Source organism: Podarcis cretensis, assembly GCF_951804945.1.
Source record: "Podarcis cretensis genome assembly, chromosome: 10".
Taxonomy (NCBI): Eukaryota; Metazoa; Chordata; class Lepidosauria; order Squamata; family Lacertidae; genus Podarcis; species Podarcis cretensis.
The window spans coordinates 47,962,674-47,982,345 of record NC_137179.1 but is presented as its reverse complement, the minus strand read 5'-3'; positions in this window follow the sequence as shown (position 1 = coordinate 47,982,345).

Here is a 19,672-nt window from a genome sequence, read left to right as displayed (position 1 = left end):
CAGGTGGCACTCGAAGACGGACGCTTGTGGCGACGGCACATAGACCAGCTTAGGCGCAGGGTTGGGGACTTGGACACTACCGTGGTGCCCCCAACTACGCTTGCGGCTCCAGAAGAGACACGTACAGATGGCGAGGCCCCACCTACACCTCCCTCGCAAACTGCCAGCGTGGAGCCGAACCAAGCCGCTTCAGAGGGTCTGCCAGACTTACCACAGACTCAGACCACTCCACTTGCGGAGGCTCCACCCACAGCAGCGGATCCAGGGGAGTTGGTTCCAACACCACCTAGGGTCGCACCACAGCCTCAGCAAGAACTGTGTGGCCCTCCGGACTTGGCTACCAGTCCCCGGCGGTCTGGCAGAGTTTCCAAGCGCCCAACTTATTTAAAGGACTATGTTGTTGGACATGTATCACTGTTGGTCTAAGTATGGGAAATGTAACCGATATGCTTTTGTGCCTAATTGAACCTTTACGCGTAGTGCTGTATATAAGGAAACCATTTCGATTGTAACTAACGCCTTATCTCGGTGGGGAGGGGTGTTATGTAGTGAAGTTTCACCCTGGGCCAGCAGGGGGATACTGTATATAGTTTTCACTCAGGTCTGTAGATAGTTTTCACTCAGGTCCACGTCAGTTATTTTAGGTGGGAAACTCTGGGTTGTTGTTGCTACAATGTTGACAGTCGGCTGCCTATAAAAGCAGGCCGGCTGAGCTGTTTGCTGTCAGTTCTATTCCAGCTTACAAAATAAAGAGCTGCTTGGAGAAATCACTGTGTCGTCTGCTATGTCAACCCACAACTTAACAATCGGGAGAACCTAGCACCCAGGAATGTTGGAGGATCCTTGCCCCCTGCAAATACATAATAATACTATTGTTTCCATAGGTGCTGGGGTTTGAGATCTTATCTACGGAGAGCAACTGCAAGAAATCAATATGTGGCTAAACAGGGGCTTTCAGAGCTCGTGAAGTTCCCCAGTAATTAATTGTCCAGGCTCATGCCAACATACTGGATAATGGGAGACAGGTAATATTATTTATGTGTCCTTTTTTAATTTCAAATTAGACATAAAAGCTTTGGCAAGAGTTGAAAGTACATTTCCCTTTTGAGCATGATGATCGATAAGACTCAGTATTATTCCCTATTCTCTCCCACCCCTGAAAATTGGGCAATTTACCCAACATTTAATTAAAAAGCTTAAACGAATAGCTTAAATCTTAATCTAATTATTTAAAAGTGAACTAACAAGAACAGCTTTTGCTTGGGCTATTAGGCATTAAGCCACTGGGCCACTGGCTTTTATCTTATGGTCATAGCTATGCAGGAACAGCTGGAATTCCTGATTCAGAGAGCATAAGTGGATGTGCACAAGGCCATTTTCGGGCCAAAAGGACTACTTCAAGGGGAGTTCTTCAGATCCTTTTGTTATAGCTGCCATTAGTGAAGGCACTGCATTTGCCCTGATTTGTTGCTTGTGGGTAACTATTAATTGATTAATAATAATAAATACTTTAATTCCACTTTTCCAAAAACTCAAAGCATTGTACAACCAATCGCTGCTCCCACCTCCCCACCAAAAATAAAAATTAAAGTATGTTTAAAAATTGCTCAGAAAAACAAGCTTTCACTCAAAGTTTAACAAACCCCTATGAATGAGCAATTAAGGATGGGAAAATCTGTCTATTTTGGTTTGTCTCAGTTTCTCATTTTTTCCTGCCTTAAATTCAGTTATTTGCATTGCTACATCACTTAGCAATATTTTTTTTAAGTCCTCATATAAATGTATCAGCATTTTAGCACAATTTTCTCCTAACATACATTTTTTGTATGTAATTTTGCCTAATATACACATTCTTGTATAGTATCTGGAAGTATCATAAGGGAATCTGGATTGGTGACCTTTTGAGTGATAAATTACTCTGGATGAACTTGTACATATTTTTCAGCAGGAAGTTTTCCAGGCACTTACAAAAAATAAAAAATTCTACATTTAATAGCCCTTTAGTGCCTACAGCTATCTTCTTATATGATGGTACTTAATCAAATTGCTTTTATTTCATTCATTGATCAGATTGAGCTCATTAAGCCTCTCTAATTTATTTTGGCTCTTTCCTGCAAAACCTTGTTTTTCAGACATAATTTTTTCCTGGGAACCAGAAGACAGAATGAATCATTGTGGCGAACAGAGGTAAAATCAGTTCCATCCTTCATTTTACACAAGATATCTGTGTATTCAGCATCCAGTTCAAATCTCATTTTGTTCTGGGGTGCAGGATTCAAAGGTGGAAAAACAGAATTTTCCACCAGTTAACACAGTTCAATCTAATAGACGTTTACTTGGAAGTATATCTCAATGAGTTGAATGGAATTTATTCCCAAGTAAGCAGGTGGCGCTGTGGGTTAAAGCCTCAGCGCCTAGGGCTTGCCGAACGAAAGGTCGGCGGTTCGAATCCCTGCGGCGGGGTGCGCTCCCGCTGCTCGCTCCCAGCGCCTGCCAACCTAGCAGTTCGAAAGCACCTCCGGGTGCAAGTAGATAAATAGGGACCGCTTACCAGCGGGAAGGTAAACGGCGTTTCTGTGTGCGGCTCTGGCTCTGGCCAGAGCAGCGATGTCACGCTGGCCACGTGACCCGGAAGTGTCTCCGGACAGCGCTGGCCCCTGGCCTCTTAAGTGAGATGGGCGCACAACCCCAGAGTCTGTCAAGACTGGCCCGTACGGGCAGGGGTACCTTTACCTTTACCTTTAAGCATACACAGGATCTCAAGTTTAAGAGAAATAGTACTTGATGATCCTTTGGGAATTTTTATGGTGGTTATGAGGATAACCACCTTGCAAAAAAAAAAAAAAGGGATTGCAAGGATGAACATGATATTAAAATGATGGCTGTTTATCTCCACCTTTGCATAACTAATGTTAGCACTACAGAAGGTAAGCGAGGCTTCCATGGAGGTGGCACCTTCCCATTTCGCCTCAGGCGGCAGAACAGGCTGGGCTGCCCCTGGTGTTTGCTCATTGAGTACATCCCTGTGTGCAAGCTTACATCTGATTGATTGCAAGAGACTGAAAATAGACTCCAGAGGGACTGAATGAGTGATTGGATGCTGGTCTTCCCCAGTCAAAGGATAACGATGCAAAGTTCCTGCAGACCAGATACCGCTAAACAACTAAAGCAATACAATCAAGGCTACAGCAGAAAAATAACTTCTTCTGTACATCTACATCAGTGCGAATAATTTTTACTGTCCGTGGCCACACTACGGGACACGCCCAAATAGTCTGCATGTACCCAGTGGAACTTTTCACATTTGAACAGCCATGGTCCCCTCAACCTGTTAAATAGCAAAAGTATTTTAGGAATTCCTTCATCTTTCATGCAGAGTGACATGTTACAGGTTGTTTGAAAGCGTTAAAACCCCACTGGGTCAGTGGGTGGCATTAGTTACATGGGTTTCTAAATTTTAGTTGATATTTCCAAAATAGCTCTTGGCACAAGAGATTGGACTTCCTCATAAAGCACTGCAAAAGTCAGCGGTAGAAGATGTAAGCAACAGAGGGATGAGTGCTGTAAAGCTCATTCTTCTCTAATCCCATCTGTCCACACTTCGTCATTTCCCGTTTTTTACCTCATGTCTCCTTCTAGATCGCATAATGTCTTTCTGTTAGCTGTGTCACTCTCCTAACAAATTCCTTAATGCTATATAAAAACAACCATCAGTAAAACACCCCACAAATCCTTATTATTTAAGAGCCATGGCTCCGTCACTACATCACTTTATGTAGTCAACACTGGGATTTATGGGAGGCTTATAAAACAGGGGCACATCTTTACCCTGGAAGGTAACAGAGTGGTCAGTATCTTGGCCTTAAAAGGAACTTCAAATCTACTTTGCTGGGGGTGTCCTCTGCATGTGAAGATGTCTGTGCGTGAATTTGTTTTATTGATCCAGAAAGGCTGCTGTTTCTGAGACACAGTCTTCCTTTGTTTGTGGGTAGGACAGACAAGATAAAGCTGGTGGCAATTCACACCATGATGACCATCTTTCTAACTCCCCAAATGTGTCAAACCTCCACCTGATGAACCTGGTGTGAATTGTGATTGGCAGGAAACAGCCAGCTGTCAATTAGTTTCCACCTAAGTCCCCCTTAAAAGTGGACTGCTGCAAAATGGTCCCTTGTCCCTCACAGTGCTCCCAAGTCCATCAACATTGCCCAATTGATCATTCATGCATCTTTACACGTGAGGAGACCAGAAGCCAGAAGTTTGTAAGTAGCTAAGAATTAGTGGACTTGAACTAAAAGGTTATTCGAGTTTATTGAATTGACCTTCTAACTCTTCCCTTTGTCCTCTTCCTTCTTTCTAAAATCCTTAATAAATTTTTAAGTAGAATTGGCTGTTGCAGTTTTGTGCTGGACTCTCAGGGAATTTCAACCCTCCTCTCACCTAATCACTCATTTCATGTTACATGTGGGGCTGGACATAAAAAAGATGGCTTTGCCAGTCTCTGGCAAGAGACAGATAGGTTGGATAATCTCTCTGCTCCCCCTCATAAATTGAGTGGTACTGGCCAGAGAAAGGCCAGCCATGCTGATCCCTGGGGATGGATAAGTGAGTTGGATGCCATCTTGACTTCCATTTTAATAATCTGCTTTGCACACCCAAAAACCACTCATTCTTGCAGGTAGAGGATGCTAAGGGCAGGTGTAGTCTTGGACATGACTGGCCCACCTTGAGAGGCAATTGTGGAAGGAAGGGAACAAAAAGATCCTTTACCTTTCTTTCTCTTGTAGGCACTATGCTGGAGAAAGATACCCAAGAATGTGTGTGTAGGATTGAGGCCTTCCAGCACCATCCTATGCATAATTATAGAGAAGTTCAAATGCCTTCAGTAGGGCTTGCTCCCATGGATTGCAACTTGCAATAACATCCCAGAGGAACTTTGCTGAATGGCAAAAAGTTCTCGAACAAACACTGCTGGATAATATAGTGCTGTTGTATGCTGCGTGGCATCTCCATTTTAAATTTTGTGTGCAGCTAATTGTAGGAAGCGAAAAAGCAATGGCTCAGCATCAGTCAATGCTCAAGTGCAGAGGTAACTCAATGGTACTATATAAAAAAGAAATACTCTTCTTTGCCTCCAGGCAGAGATATAAGTAGCATCTTCTGGAGCCCAGAATGCAAAAGGAAGAACTTCCAATTGTTCTGCTGGCTTTCCTCAGCACACACATTGGTTAGTAAAACATTTATTCTAGCTTCATCTCTCGCAACAGCTTCATTAAATCACTCCAGAAGGAAAGGTTCTGTCACTGAAAGCCACTGTTAGGAATTTTAACATTTTGCAAAAAGTTTTTTTTTTTTCCTGGCTTCCACAATCTTTTACAGGAATTCTCTCTGATGCTCATTCCTAGATGATGGCTTTGTGCTCTGAATCAGATTCAAATTGTTTTATGTTCTTTCTGGGAGATTAGAGAACATCATCTGGAAAATAGTAAGATAAAAGCCATATATAGTTCAAGATTGCCTTCCCAGTTCCCACTGAGAAATTTTTTTTAAAGTGTTTAAAAAAGGTTAAACTAAAAACAATAAATACATCTGGTTCTGCTTGTATATATAAAAGAAGGTGTCGTTGTTTTAAATCTTCAGATACGTAAAAAAGAAACATACACTTCATCTGGAGCACATCTGATGACATCTATTTTTTTTCTTAACTGATTTCTTACTCCTTGTAAATCTTTTGATATTCTGAGAACTCAAATCTACCTGACTCTTATCAACTGTTAGCAATCCTGTTAAATTGAAAATGTTAAGCAATAGTCATGCCTTTGGAGTGGAAGAAAATACATGGGCCTTGATCAAATTGTAATATTCTTTTCGAAATTAGGTTGTGCGCAGAATATTTTTTTCTGTTTCTTGTACATGATACATTATTGTCACTCAGCAAATAGTTAGTGCTCAGCTGTTTAAATATGGAGGTTTCCTTATTTTAGCCCTACCATTAAGCAGAGTGGGGAAACTGCCTCAGGCGGCCAGTGGCGTAGCGTGGGTTGTCAGCACCCGGGGCAAGGCAAGTAATTTGCGCCCCCTAACCCATGGATTTGCGCCCCCTAACCCGTGGATTCGCGCCCCCTAACCCTAACCCCAGATGTTGCGCCCGGTGCGGCCGGCCCCCCCCTGCACCCCCCACGCTACGCCACTGCAGGCGGCAGATATTGAGGGCAAGAAAGTAATGCTGAGGGAGATTGAGGACAGATCTATATGTCCTGTACTGTACTCTGTCTTGTGTCCCTTTTGCACCCCAGGCCCCTGCTGGTATGGTACAGGATGCTGATCAGTCATCTGATTCAACTGTCCCTAGTTGGCTTCTGGTTGCTGACAAGATGGGTAGATAGCCCTTTGTCTCAGGCACCAAAATATCTTGGGCCATCACTACAAAAAGATCACATTATATGAAAGATGTTATTCAGCTACAGACATTTAACAGGAGAGAGAAATGGATAATGAGTAAACAAACATATGCACCTTTCTTTTCTTTTTTCTTGAAAGCAGATAGCTTGCCTGAAGTCTGAGGTGCGGGACAAGTCTGATGGCAGAACCAGCATTCGTCTGCCATTTTGAACGTTATGTCATATAAGCTACAAAGCCAAGCTCGCACCATGGGTAAAGATCCCACTATTACCGCTGTTCAAAAACTGTGTACAGTATACTATAAGAGTTCAGTTTTCCTAGACTGGGCATCATGGTCTTGAATTCAGCAATGGCTCCTCCTGCAACTCCTGCAAGCCCCTTCAAAGGCCAAACCTGAGTATGAGTTTTGTGAGACCTTGTTGTTATTATCTGGGATGGCTTTTAATGGACATGGTAAAATGGCAGCATGCAATTTGTTATTATTTTTCCACAGAATAAAATTTCAATAATGCCATTTATCACCACAACACTACTATAAAAGCAAAGTGTCATTCCTCTTGGTAGTTTGTGTGCCACTGCAGTACAATTCAAATCAAACTGTAAGAAGAGACTATTCATAATCCAAGGAGACAAATCAAGCAGGTGTGTTACTCACAACAGAAATGTTTTAGCATCTCTCTGTATCCTGGCTTCCACTTTCTGAACTCTCATCTTGGTTGTTAGGTTTAAAGATTTTATCCCAGAAACCAACACAGCATCCCAACATATGGCAGGTTACAAGGTTCTAAGGCACGAGAGCTCTGCAATATATCACCAGGAATAAGCTAACATGTTGTTCCAACAATTGACATGTCCTCTGGGCTCTCCTTTCGAAGAGCGAGGTGGACACATTCATGTGGTTGGCAAGAAAGTAAGCACTCGTCCGAGTAGGCCGAAGGTGTAGCATCTGTTCATGCCAGTGCTGTCAGCTCCGCATACTTGGAGACAGGAGTGGAGCCAACTGAGCCTGCTCACTGCCAGATCTTTCCTTAAGGGCTTCCTCTGACGAGGATAGCTCTTGTGGACAGTGAGCAGCACTGGAGGTGGAGCAGGCATCGTGTCTGTCAGCTGAAAGGCAGAACTTGAGAGTATCTGATGGAGCTGAAGAGGGCCATTCTTCTAATGAGTAGCTCAGCTTTGCCCCAGGTCCAACTCTCAACCTGCTGGGCCCCTCCCTGTGGTCAGAGTCCTCCTGTGGATCTTGAGCACTGCCTCCCAGCCTGCTGGGACCCTCCCTTGGACTCTCCCAGCTCACTCTTCCCCCTCATCTGATGAATTCCACCAAGGTATCTCCATGGGACTCATGGGACTCTGCTCCCACCAATGGAGAAAGGCAGTTTTATGTTACCCTCTAAACAAGCACACGGTCAACTTGTTGAGTTAATGCCATTACAGATAATGATATAAGGAAACCATACAGCATTTCAAAGCACAGGTAGACAAATCTATTAGCAAAGAGCAGTGTATTGAATTATAATTAATGACACCACATGGGCTGATTTTTATTTGTCTTGGAATAATGGTTGGCAACACAACCTAACCAACAGCTATTAATTAATAACTTCCTTCCAACTCACTTCATCGCTCCTGGCTTATTTGATGTCGAAAGTGTTCTTTAATGGGAATAAAAAGAACAACCACTTCATTTTTGTTTGCCCTGTGCTGTAATTAATGTGTCAGTATTCGAATTGATTAAGAGCTGCACAGACGTAATCACATAATCTGCCCACTGAGTAAGCTGAATCCATGCAATAGGCCTCTGTGCACCCAAAAAATAGGCAACTCAGAGTCATTATTATTCTTGACAATGATGAATGTTATTCTTGATAAGGATAAAACACTTTTTGAAATCTACTACACCCAGCCAAGATACCTAAACAGGTGAAGTTTGGGACACTCACTTTATATACTGAGATTTTAAAGAAAGGAACAGTTTTTTAAATCATCCATGTCAATGAATATGATATCACATGCTTCCAAAATGAATCAAAGTATAATTTCATACCCTGAATTTTTCTGTCAGTTTGGAACAAACATATAACTCTCTGTGCAATCCTTCTCTTTACTGTCATAGTTATGGGATAGTTGCTGTTGTCATCACATTCCCTCCCCCAGTCTGTAAGTACTGGTAACATTCATTTTCATCATAAACATCGTGAAAACAATGGCTTGATTTTGCAGTAGTCCTTTGTACAATTAGGTTAAGGAGGTAATAAGTCTGCTGCAGGTGGGAGGTGCAAGAAGCCCTTCTGTCCCCAACATCTCTAGTTAAAGGGCCTCAGGTAGCTGGGATGGGGAAGGTGTCTCTGCCACTCAGAGTAGATTGAAAACTGGGCATCTAGCCCAGTTCTGGGCTAAATTGTCTGACTCATCATAGGAGAGCTGTGTATGTTCAGAGACAGAAAATATTCAGAAGTATCAGTAAAATGCTTTATAGATATAGCTATAGCTATATCTATAAAGTGTGTCCTTGTTTCTCAATTTGATCCTTTTACATGGTTTTTTAAGCTTTGTGGTATTTTATGCATTGTGACTTGCCGTTTTTATTGTTTATAGTTTAGTAATTCTTTATTGCAATTGTTAAGAGTAAACTCTCTAATTATTATTTGCTTATATTTAATTTCACTATTTACCATTACTCTAATGGATTGTTGAATATTGCTTTATTTGATAGAAGTTGTTTATTTTAGAGTTATGTTTTTATTATGACTTTTTTGTATTGGATCAGACTGTTATTAGTGTGTGATCTTTGCTGTCTATTTTGTTGTTCCTTTGGCTTGTAAACTGCCTTGTGTTTAGTAATATAGAAAGGCGGTATGCAAATTAAAAGTGAAATGAAATGAAATGAAACCTGAGGATCTCATACTTCTTGGGTTAGTTATGGTAGCTTTTTCTTGGCTCTACTTTCGCTCAACCTCCTGTGACTAAGAACAAGCAGCTGGTTGGATTTTGGACCTCCTATCACCTTTTCATCCAGGTTTTTCCTGACATTTTGCTGGTTCGGCAAAATTCCTCCCTGATGCCATTTTTGCACCCTAAACCAGGACAGGTCAGGATTTTCCTGACATACGGCAAGCCGATTTTTACACCTGTTTTACAAAAGGTTGCTTGCATTTCCCCAGATATGCTTGCCTTTTTTCACCCCTGGAAGAATATGGGAGATTTACAGTAATTAAATAACAATCTCATGCTCTTCCACACTCCAGGTCAACAGCTGAGTCTCCTGCAGAATCCCTGAACTTCATTCCAGTTTTGAGTTGCCTTCCATCTTATGGTCACATGACTGTCACATGACTTCCAGTTGATGCCCCTCAGCTGCTGCTCCCCCACTCACAAATCATGCTTTGTAAAATATGCCGCAGGAGCATAGGAAGCTGATTTATGCAGAGTTAGACCAACTATCCCTCTACTTTACTATTGTCTACACCAGTGTTTCCCAAGCTTGGGTCTCCAGCTGCTTTTGGACTACAGTTCCCATCATCTCTAACCACTGGTCTTGCTAGTTAGGGATGATGGGAGTTGTAGTCCAAAACACAGCTGGACATCCAAGTTTGGGAAACCCTGGTTTACACTGACTGGCAGGGTTTTCAGATGGGGGACCCTCCCAGACCTGTCTGGCAATGTCAGTGACAGAACCTGGGACCTTCTGCCTCAAAGCAGATACTCTACCATTACCACTGAGCTACAGCCATTCCCAAATGTCATATAGCATTAAGGATAAGCTCAGCTCAGCTATAACTTCTTGCTTGAGAAATTTATACAACCTTCTTTTCTTCCTTTCCCAGTGTTATTGCTTATGAAAAGAATTTTGATTCTCCATGAAATAGGAAGTGAAAATGGGATCTTTAACTTGTCCCTCTATTATTCAAGATGAATGTTAATGATTACAGTTCTATAGTCGTGGGTTTCACGAATTCATTCTCTGACAAATGAGGCCAGCGATATAGTGATTCATTTAATATTCTGGGGGCTTCATTCCCCCCCTTCTGTACCTTTTAGATAATAAAACTGCTTTCATCACTGGAAATAATGCTTTTCAAATTAGAAGTATGACAGCTGAGAACTAGGAAATATAGTGATTGTAAATGAATTGATTGAACCTTACAGCTTTGGATTCTTAACAGACTGCAGAACCAAGAAAGCCATTTTGCAATGTGTTATAAGTTACATTACACAATGTGATCAAAGCTAATATTACAGCAGTTTTCACAAATGCGCTTAAGAGCTGGCCGTCCATTTGTCTCTGATGTTGACAAAAGAGTTCCATAAAATATTCAAGTTGAGCTCAAGTTGAGCATTGATGTATCCTTCATATCCATCTTGAAAGTGCTGAACTCTTTCCCCCTGATATATTAGATGCTGTGATCAGAATACATTTGCCTGCTCAATCTGAGCAACATGTAGGGGTCCTGCTACTGTGGCTAAAAACGAAACTGAGAACCCTATTGAATAGGAAGGTTCTGAGCAGAGACCTTTAAAGACAAGTTTGAGAGCCAAAGCAAAAGTCATGAAGGAATTGTGAGGCCGACAAGGATTTTGACCTGGCAATCCTGCTCTAAATATGAGCAAGACACACTTATTTTATACAAGTAAATAACCACTACCCAGTGGCTGTGGCTTGAACTCATGAAAATATCTAGCACTTCACTTAACTGCTAGAGATTTTGGGGGTGCCCATTGAACCTTAACTATTAAATTCAGATTCCATGCAGGTAGTAATAAGTAAACAGATTTGTTAGCAGGGTTCTATAAAATTGACCCATAATGCTGTCCCGCAGGAAGGAGAAATGAGAGTCTGTAGGCTGGCTTGTACTGAAAATAACATTAATTCACTCTGCCAGAATACAACACAAAACTTGTGTATAGTCAGCGCTTTCTTATCTTCTCCGGTTCTGGTGCTGAAAAGCTGCAGTCAGATGAATAGAAAAGGAAAGGGATGTTCATGTCAAACCAGTATGAAAAGAACTATCCAAAAGTATTGCACAGAATTGAAGAGACATCAGGTTGACATTGCAGACTGACCTCGTGATGCCAGAAAAAAACACCACTTTAAGAGTAGAGGGTGGCGCTGTGGGTTAAACCACAGAGCCTAGGACTTGCCGATCAGAAGGTCGGCGGTTCAAATCCCCGCAACGGGGTGAGCTACTGTTGCTTGGTCCCTGCTCCTGCCAACCTACCAGTTTGAAAGCACGTCAAAGTGCAAGTAGATAAATAGGTACCGCTCCGGCGGGAAAGGTAAACGGCGTTGCCGTGCGCTGCTCTGGTTCGCCAGAAGCGGCTTAGTCATGCTGGCCACATGACCCGGAAGCTGTACGCCAGCTCCCTTGGCCAATAAAGCCAGATGAGTGCTGCAACCCCAGAGTCGGCCACGACTGGACCTAAGGGTCAGGGGTCCCTTTACCTTTATAACAAGAGTAACACCAAACAGGGCAGCACCGGTTACCAGGATTTGAAGTTTGCTTTATTCTATCTTGACACTACAGCATTCATATGATACCCCCATCACCTTTTCATTGAATTTGTGATAGGTAACCTTGCCACTCCCTGCCCATGCCAATATGCTCACTTGCCATGCTCCTATCAGCCACACATTGGGTGTTAGTGAGAAAAACCTAGGACAAGACTGCCAGGGGATGTACCTAGCAGGTGCAATGGTGTGTGACAAACACAACCAGCAGACACAGTCACACTGTCCCTGGGACATCTCAGTTGGCAGGGCATGAGACTCTCAATCTCAGAGTTTTGTGTTTGAGCACCACACTGGGAAAACAATTCATGCATTGAATTAGATGACCCTCGTGGTCCCTTCCAACTCTACAATTCTATGATTCTATATTCGCAGAATGGAGAATGAAATGTGTATGAATGTTAGTTTCTGTTTCTCACTGTGCAGCTGCTGCGAGTCACAGGACTCTGTTTACATTCCAGAAACAGTCCAGACTCTTGGAAGTCTCACGGGAAGGGAGACGGGATGTGACGTTAGTGGTTTCCTGTTTCCTTTGTTCCTTTGTTCAGTTGCTCTCTGCTTTCATAGAGAGAGGATGTCTTTTCTGTTCTGCGTTAGTTTACAATGTAGCCAAACCTCTCATCTCTTCCCTGTGCTGGGAACCCTGCTGGTTAGAATGTGCTTGAGGCCTTATCAAAGGCTCAGGTCATTAAACACGTCGGAGGCGATTTCAAAGGCTCGGCTCGGAGGAAGATGAGGCCTTATCGGCTTAGCTGAGCGGAGTTCCGACAATGAATACCTCTATAGCTACAGCCAAGCCAAGTTCTACGAAGATTTGCAACAGGGGCAGCAGAATAGGAGAGCCAGTGTGGAGAAGGGGTGAGAGTGTTCAGTTGGGACCTTGGAGACCAGAGTTCAAATCCCCACTCTGCCATAAGGCTCACTAGGTTGACTTGGGGGCTGCCACTCTCTTCCCAGCCTAACCTACCTCACAGGGTAGTTTTGAGGATAAAATGGGGAGGGGTGGAAATAATGTATGCCAACTTAAGATCTTTGGAGTAAACATGGGATATATGTTCATTTATTTTACAAAATTTATGTTCTGCTTGATTGTAGTAAAACCTCTAAGCAGTTTACAAGAAACACAAGAGAGAGAGAAGAAAAGAGACACACCTGTAAAGTAGTATTAGATGTGTCTATTGGACGTGGGTGGTGCTGTGCCTCTTAGGCTTGCCGATTGGAAGGTCGGCAGTTCGAATCCCCATGATGGGGTGAACTCCCATTGCTCTGTTCTGGCTTCTGCCAATCTAGCAGTTCAAAAGCATACCAGTGCAAGTAGATAAATAGGTACCACCGAGGCAGAAAGGTAAACGGCGTTTCCGTGTGCTCTGGTTTCCATCACAGTGTTTCATTGCTCCAGAAGCAGTTTAGTCATGCTGGCCACATGACCCGGAAAGCTGTCTGTGGACAAACACCGTCTTCCTCGGCCTGAAAGCGAAATGAGTGGCACAACCCCATAGTCACCTTTGATTGGACTTAACCATCCAGGTTATTTACCTTATTCATTCATTTCTTTATCAGACAGGTCTGGTTTCTTGAAACAAGTTTGTTCTGCTTGAGATGTTAAGCCAACAAGAATTAATCTCCATTTTCAATGTTTTATTTGCTTTTGGCATGGCTGCACAAGTTTGAAATTCTGCATGAACAGAGAGCTGGAAGAATAATGTTTACCCTGCCTTGTTTTGTATTAGAAAAATACGCTCTCTGTTTAATGTCTACTCTCTGTCTCACACACCCCACACATTTTGTAAGTGGTAGGCAACACAAATATCCAGGTCGCTTTCAAAATAATAGTCCAAAACAAATGATAAACACTAAAGTTGGTAATTTTAAACACACCCACTCACTTAACAGGGGAAAAGGGCATAAAAACTACTTTAGTAGACTGCACTATTTGAACAGCAACAAACACAGCTGTCAGCCAAATGGCTCTTAAACTTTTAAAGTCCTGTATATAGTTACGCAGCTATTTCATGGCTTCTAAGATGTAGTTTATAGTCCTCTACGCATGTTAGTGAAAGCTCAGCTGGCTTAAGTTGAGGTAACAACGTGGGGTAAGTTAAGGCCACAAAGAGAGTCTGGCAGCTCCCAACAGAACCAGGGCAAAGTCAAGTGATATATAGATGCTGTATCTGCATAGCAATAAGCATGGGGAGAGAATCTTAGGGTTCATCCATATATATTTGCTAGTCGCAGGACTATTCCAGAATACAGTATATGAAAAACTAATGCAATATAAGTGTTACATGCATGAGACCAAATTGTTCAGATCATTAGAAATGTATCTGTATAAGTGGAATATTGGCATGGATCTTCTGGAATCTTCACCTCCACAACATATACATAAAATGATTTCCTCACCAAATATAGTTGTGATTTTATTAAATGCATTGGGCAACGCAATGAACTTTAACTGATGCTTATTTAAGGTTATCACATTTTTAATTTTGCTTGTTTTGTCAATACAGTGGTACCTCGGGTTACATACGCTTCAGGTTACATAAGCTTCAGGTTACAGACTCCGCTAACCCAGAAATAATACCTCAGGTTAAGAACTTTGCTTCAGGATGAAAACAGAAATTGTGCTCCAGCGGCGCGGCAGCAGCAGGAGGCCCCAATAGCTAAAGTGGTGCTTCAGGTTAACCACAGTTTCAGGTTAGGAACGGACCTCCGGAACGAACTAAGTACTTAACCCGAGGTGCCACTGTACACCATATCGACTTATCCCAAGGAGTCACCAGCCTTTTTAGGCCCATGGGAACGTTTGGATTTTTGAGCAAGCGCTGTGGGCTCCAAACCCTCTTGGCGGGATTTTGTGTGTGTAATAGTGTTGGTCCTTTACTCTCTCTGTAGACTAATTTCCAGCTTTATCACCAATAGCTTATAATTCAACTGAACTACATGTGAAAGTTTTAAAATCAGTTTGTGGCTACACATAGTGGTGGGTATGGCTATTTTTCAAAATGCTTAAGCATACCAAAAGGAGTTTCTCTTGGTTTGCCTTCCCTACTCTAGCGCCAGGGCTGGCCAAAGGTATTTTGCTGCTTTGGTCAAAGGACAAGATTTACCTCCATCACCCGATTCCATGAACATAAACTGACTGGACTGCCAGTTGATTCAACAATGGATAACATCTTCCAGTGTACCTGAAGGCAGCAGGTGAGTTTAGGGGTGTGTGGGTGTGGCACACATAGCTCTGATCTCCAACAGAGGAAGACAGCCAGGGGCTTCAGGAGGAAAAGTCTGCCAGAGGTTGGGCTACAACCCAAGGTTACAGACGCTTCAGGTTACAGACTCCGCTAACCCAGAAATAGTACCTCAGGTTAAGAACTTTGCTTCAGGATGAGAACAGAAATCGTGTGGTGGCGCGGCGGCAGCAGGAGGCCCCATTAGTTAAAGTGGTACCTCAGGCTAAGAACAGTTTCAGGTGAAGAATGGACCTTCGGAACGAATTAAGTTCTCAACCTGAGGTACCACTGTAATAAAATGGCTGAGAATGTTGTGTGCCCTCTTACTGACACCACTGAGATTACCTCCAGTTACTTCTCAATTGGTGAATTGTATTGGATAGTTGCAAAAAAATGTGTAAGTGACTTACAGCACTTGGAAGCTAAGCCTTGGAAGGTCTATTTCAAAATACAATTTTAAAGCACTGGGAGCTTCTTCGGAGAACATGCTTCGTGGTAATTTCAAACAATGAAGCAGTTCTGACAGCAATAAAACTAATAGTAGGGAAGATGTGATACGCATCATTTTTTCCTTTCACGGCACAGCATTTATTTAATTCTGGTAATGATGTTCCTTCTATTCTTCCTCCCTTTTATGCAAAAAGTCAAGCTTGAGACCCGACACTTCAGACGTCTCATGACTAATGAGCAGCATAGCAGACTCTACCGAAGCAACTCTAAATACGCACTTCATGTGTCTTTTCTCCTCACCCAGAGAATATATTATCCATATCTAAAAGACATAATGAGGAAGAGAAGATAGTGATGGCCAACATGAAAACACCCTCTAGCCAGGATGGGGAGTGAGGAATGAGACAGTTTTCTCTGTTCATTGTTTGTTCAGCGTTGTCATGCTCACTATCTGTTGCTCAGCCATGTGCCCTGTATTGCGGCATTAGATAGCCTTCCATTGCAAAGTATAACTCTGAGACTACAAATAATACTACAAATGCTGCACTAAGAAGCCCATCTGGGATAGACTTGTGCTTAACCCTCTAGCCCAGTGGAGGCCAACATGGTGACCCCTAAATGTAAGGGCCACCCAAACATCCTAGGCCAGAACAAGCTATGTGAAAGATCTCTCCCCTATAAGTAGACCCATAAGCGGGTCTTAGCCATATAGGACATCTGCTGATGCACAGAAAACTGATAGGAACAGACGAAATTATCCATGCAAACTTGTTTTTAAGAAAGAGGGAGAAACTGGCAGTAATCAACTTAGAAGCGGAAGATTGCTAACACACCAGATTACTATCAATTTTCAAGCAGAGGCTTCATATTTGTTTTACACAGTGGTGCATATAAGGAAGATTTATTGCCATTTGACAAAAGGGTTGTTTTAGACCCTTGAGACTCTTGTTTTGCCCCACAGTTCCACAAAAGACAAATTGAAGACCTTTTCGATAAATCAGGAACCTTAAGAAATGAGTTCTAAAAATAGAACTTTCAGGAGGGCATGCAAACAAAATTACACTGTGTACTGCTACTTGATAGGAAAAGAATCAGAAACTTAAGAAACAGAACTGTGTTGATTTATTTCAGCTTAAATGGTAGAAGTTTGCAGTCTTTCCCAGCAGTCCTATTACAATGGGCCTGTAATAGGACAAGAAGCAAAACTCAACAGATTTATCCTGTATCCCTGTATCTCTCACTGCTGTGTTTCCAAGCCTTTTCTCCTTGCGGAAACAAGGATTTGATTTCTACAATGTGACAAGAGTGCATCTTCTCGAATCTCATTTGAATCTTTGTGACATTAGACTTGGAACTCGTCAGTACCGTCAACCACTTTGATCATGCTTAAGTCAGTAGAGCCTAGAAAATTACTGAATCTCATATTTGAAGGATTTGAATCAGGAGCTTTGAAGCCCCAGGATATCCTGGAGGACCCCAGACCTTACTGTCCACACAGAAGATTCTATTCCCATAGTATGGTGGATTCACCTGTAATGGGTAGATGGATATTGAGGAAAGTCAGGAGGAGGCCCACTCTTCAAGTTCTTGTGATCAAGGAATGGCCTGATAGGAAAGTCGTCTCCTCCGTTTTCTCCTCCTCCTCCTCCTCCTTGGAACCCTTGTTGACTTCATTGAAAAATATCATTTCTCCCTCTTATATGGTCTTCAGACCCATGATCCTCCTCCTCTTGTTTTCTGAATAGTTTGAAGAGATGGTAGACTATATTTCTGTTTGGACATTATCCTTACCCAGCCTGCCCCAATCATTACATTTTTGGGGGGCACTTCTGTACAGAGGAACCTGCTCTGCGCATGTTGGCTTCCCCTCATGATGTGGAATGCTGATTGTGCATGGTTCTGAATCGCAGAAGATATCTTATGCACATAGAACAGGAAGCCCTCTGTTCAGGCCCACCCAATGCAATGGCCATTGAGGGAATCCAGTGCCTACGGCTCTGCTCTATTTCTCCACATAAGATCGTATGAAGGATAATGCCCCAACAGGACTTTAGGGCCACTCCTAAACTGCCTCTGAGTACTCAAATTACCGGTATCGGCTTGCTCCTATACCACCTCACTCATTTCATTGGGAGGGAATTGCAGTTGAAATTCCGAATGGCGGACTCCCTCCGAGCTCCGGAGGGAGTCGGCTGGGTAGGGGTCGGGTCCTGCCGTGCCGGCGACGCGGGGACCCTCAAAAACCATGGGCGGAGATGCCCATGGACTTGGTGACTCGGCGGGCACCGTTTGCGCCCCCCCGACCCGCGAAGGAGCCTTTTTAAAGGCTGCGGAGCGGGTGACGGGGTGTGTGTGGTGCTGTGAGTCCAATGCTTCCCCTGCCCAGCGAAGCCGCATGCCATTCGGCGGAGAGCAACGACTTCTTCTTTGAAAATTTCGGATTTGGACTAAAAGGAACAACCCGTGAGTAAATTGATTGGACTTAAAAGGGAAATTTGATCTTTGAATTTGGAGCGAGCGGGGGGAGTGCAAAAAGGAAGTCCGCCCCCCCCTGTTGTAGATGGCTCAACGCAAGGATTTGACAACTAAGATCGAGAGATGAACTTGTTTACCTGAGAAAAATTTTTAACTTCACGAAGGGAAATTACAATAATTGTGCTGGAGGAGAAGATTGGTTTGTGAGAACTAAAATGCAACCCCCCCGGGAACCGGGAACGATCCGCTATGAGAGACTGGTGAAGAGACACAGAAACTTTGACAGCTGTCAAAGTAGCTGTCAAAGCAGGAAAATAAAAGAGAACTTTGTTACGATGGCTTTGCTGGTTAGATTTGTTACAATTTGGACATAAATTATTGGAAATAAAGGCAACAAGTTATTTGACTTTTGGGTCTGATTTTGAAAGAAATTAAGTTACCATATTCCCTCTAGAGGGAGGCTGGGACATTGCAACAGTAGCAGCAAGTGGAAAAATACTATGAATTTGAGCAGGATCTGTTATCTCTTGGGAAAGCTGCAAAAACGAAGCATTATTTTGTCTACAGAGATTTCTATACTAAAGGAGACAATGGATTTATCTATTGAAGAAAGGAAGGGACTTGACGCAAGTTATGTTCCTGAATAACAAAAGCCTCTGTGGAGAACAAGAAGTTTCTGATTTAGAAGGTTTCTGCAGCAGAACAGGAAAAAGCAACCTGAGGAATAAGAGCTGGACCAAATTTGAAGCCGGAGTATTTGGAACATCCAGACTTTAAAAGGACCAAGAAATAGAATTTAAGTTAGACTCTTAAACATAGAGGTCTGGATGGAAGAACAATGACTTTTTCTGAGAGTTTTTTCGAGATTGGACTTTCTGAAATTAAAAGCTATCAAAAGACGGCAAAGTGGAGTTGAGATATAGACGTGGATACACCAGGCTGGCAGTAGACAATGGATGAACTTTGGGGATTGGAACCGGGGAATGGGGGGGGGGGGGAGATTTGGAATCCAAAGGCTGTAAAATTATATATTATTTCTTTCTTTTCTTTTTTCATGTTTGTTGTTTGAAAATAGGGGAATTCGTGGAAGGGAAATGGGGTCGATCTTAGGGAATTATATAAAATATAAGGAGAAATGGTTCATTAAGATAAATAAGATAAATTAATTTGGAATAAATGGGTTATTTAAAATTACAGATAAGGTTTTAAAATTTGGGGTAAGAATCTGTGGAATCAATTTAAGGGAAATGGAATACAAGAGGGGGAGGGGGGGAAGTCCGGGAAAGATGCCACTGAAACCAAGTGTAAATCATATTTGTTTTTTCTTTCTTTCTTGCTATCTTTCCTTTTTATTCTGGAAAATTTTTAATAAATATTATTAAAAAAAGAAAAAGAAAATAAATTTGTACGCTTGAAGCTCTACAGAAACGAATAATAATAATTTGGCAGATGTTCAGATCATAATGATTTTACAGTGGTACCTCGGGTTACATATGCTTCAGGTTACAGACTCCACTAACCCAGAAATATTACCTCGGGTTAAGAACTTTGCTTCAGGATAAGAACAGAAATCGTGCTCCGGCGGCGCGGCAGCAGCAGGAGGCCCCATTAG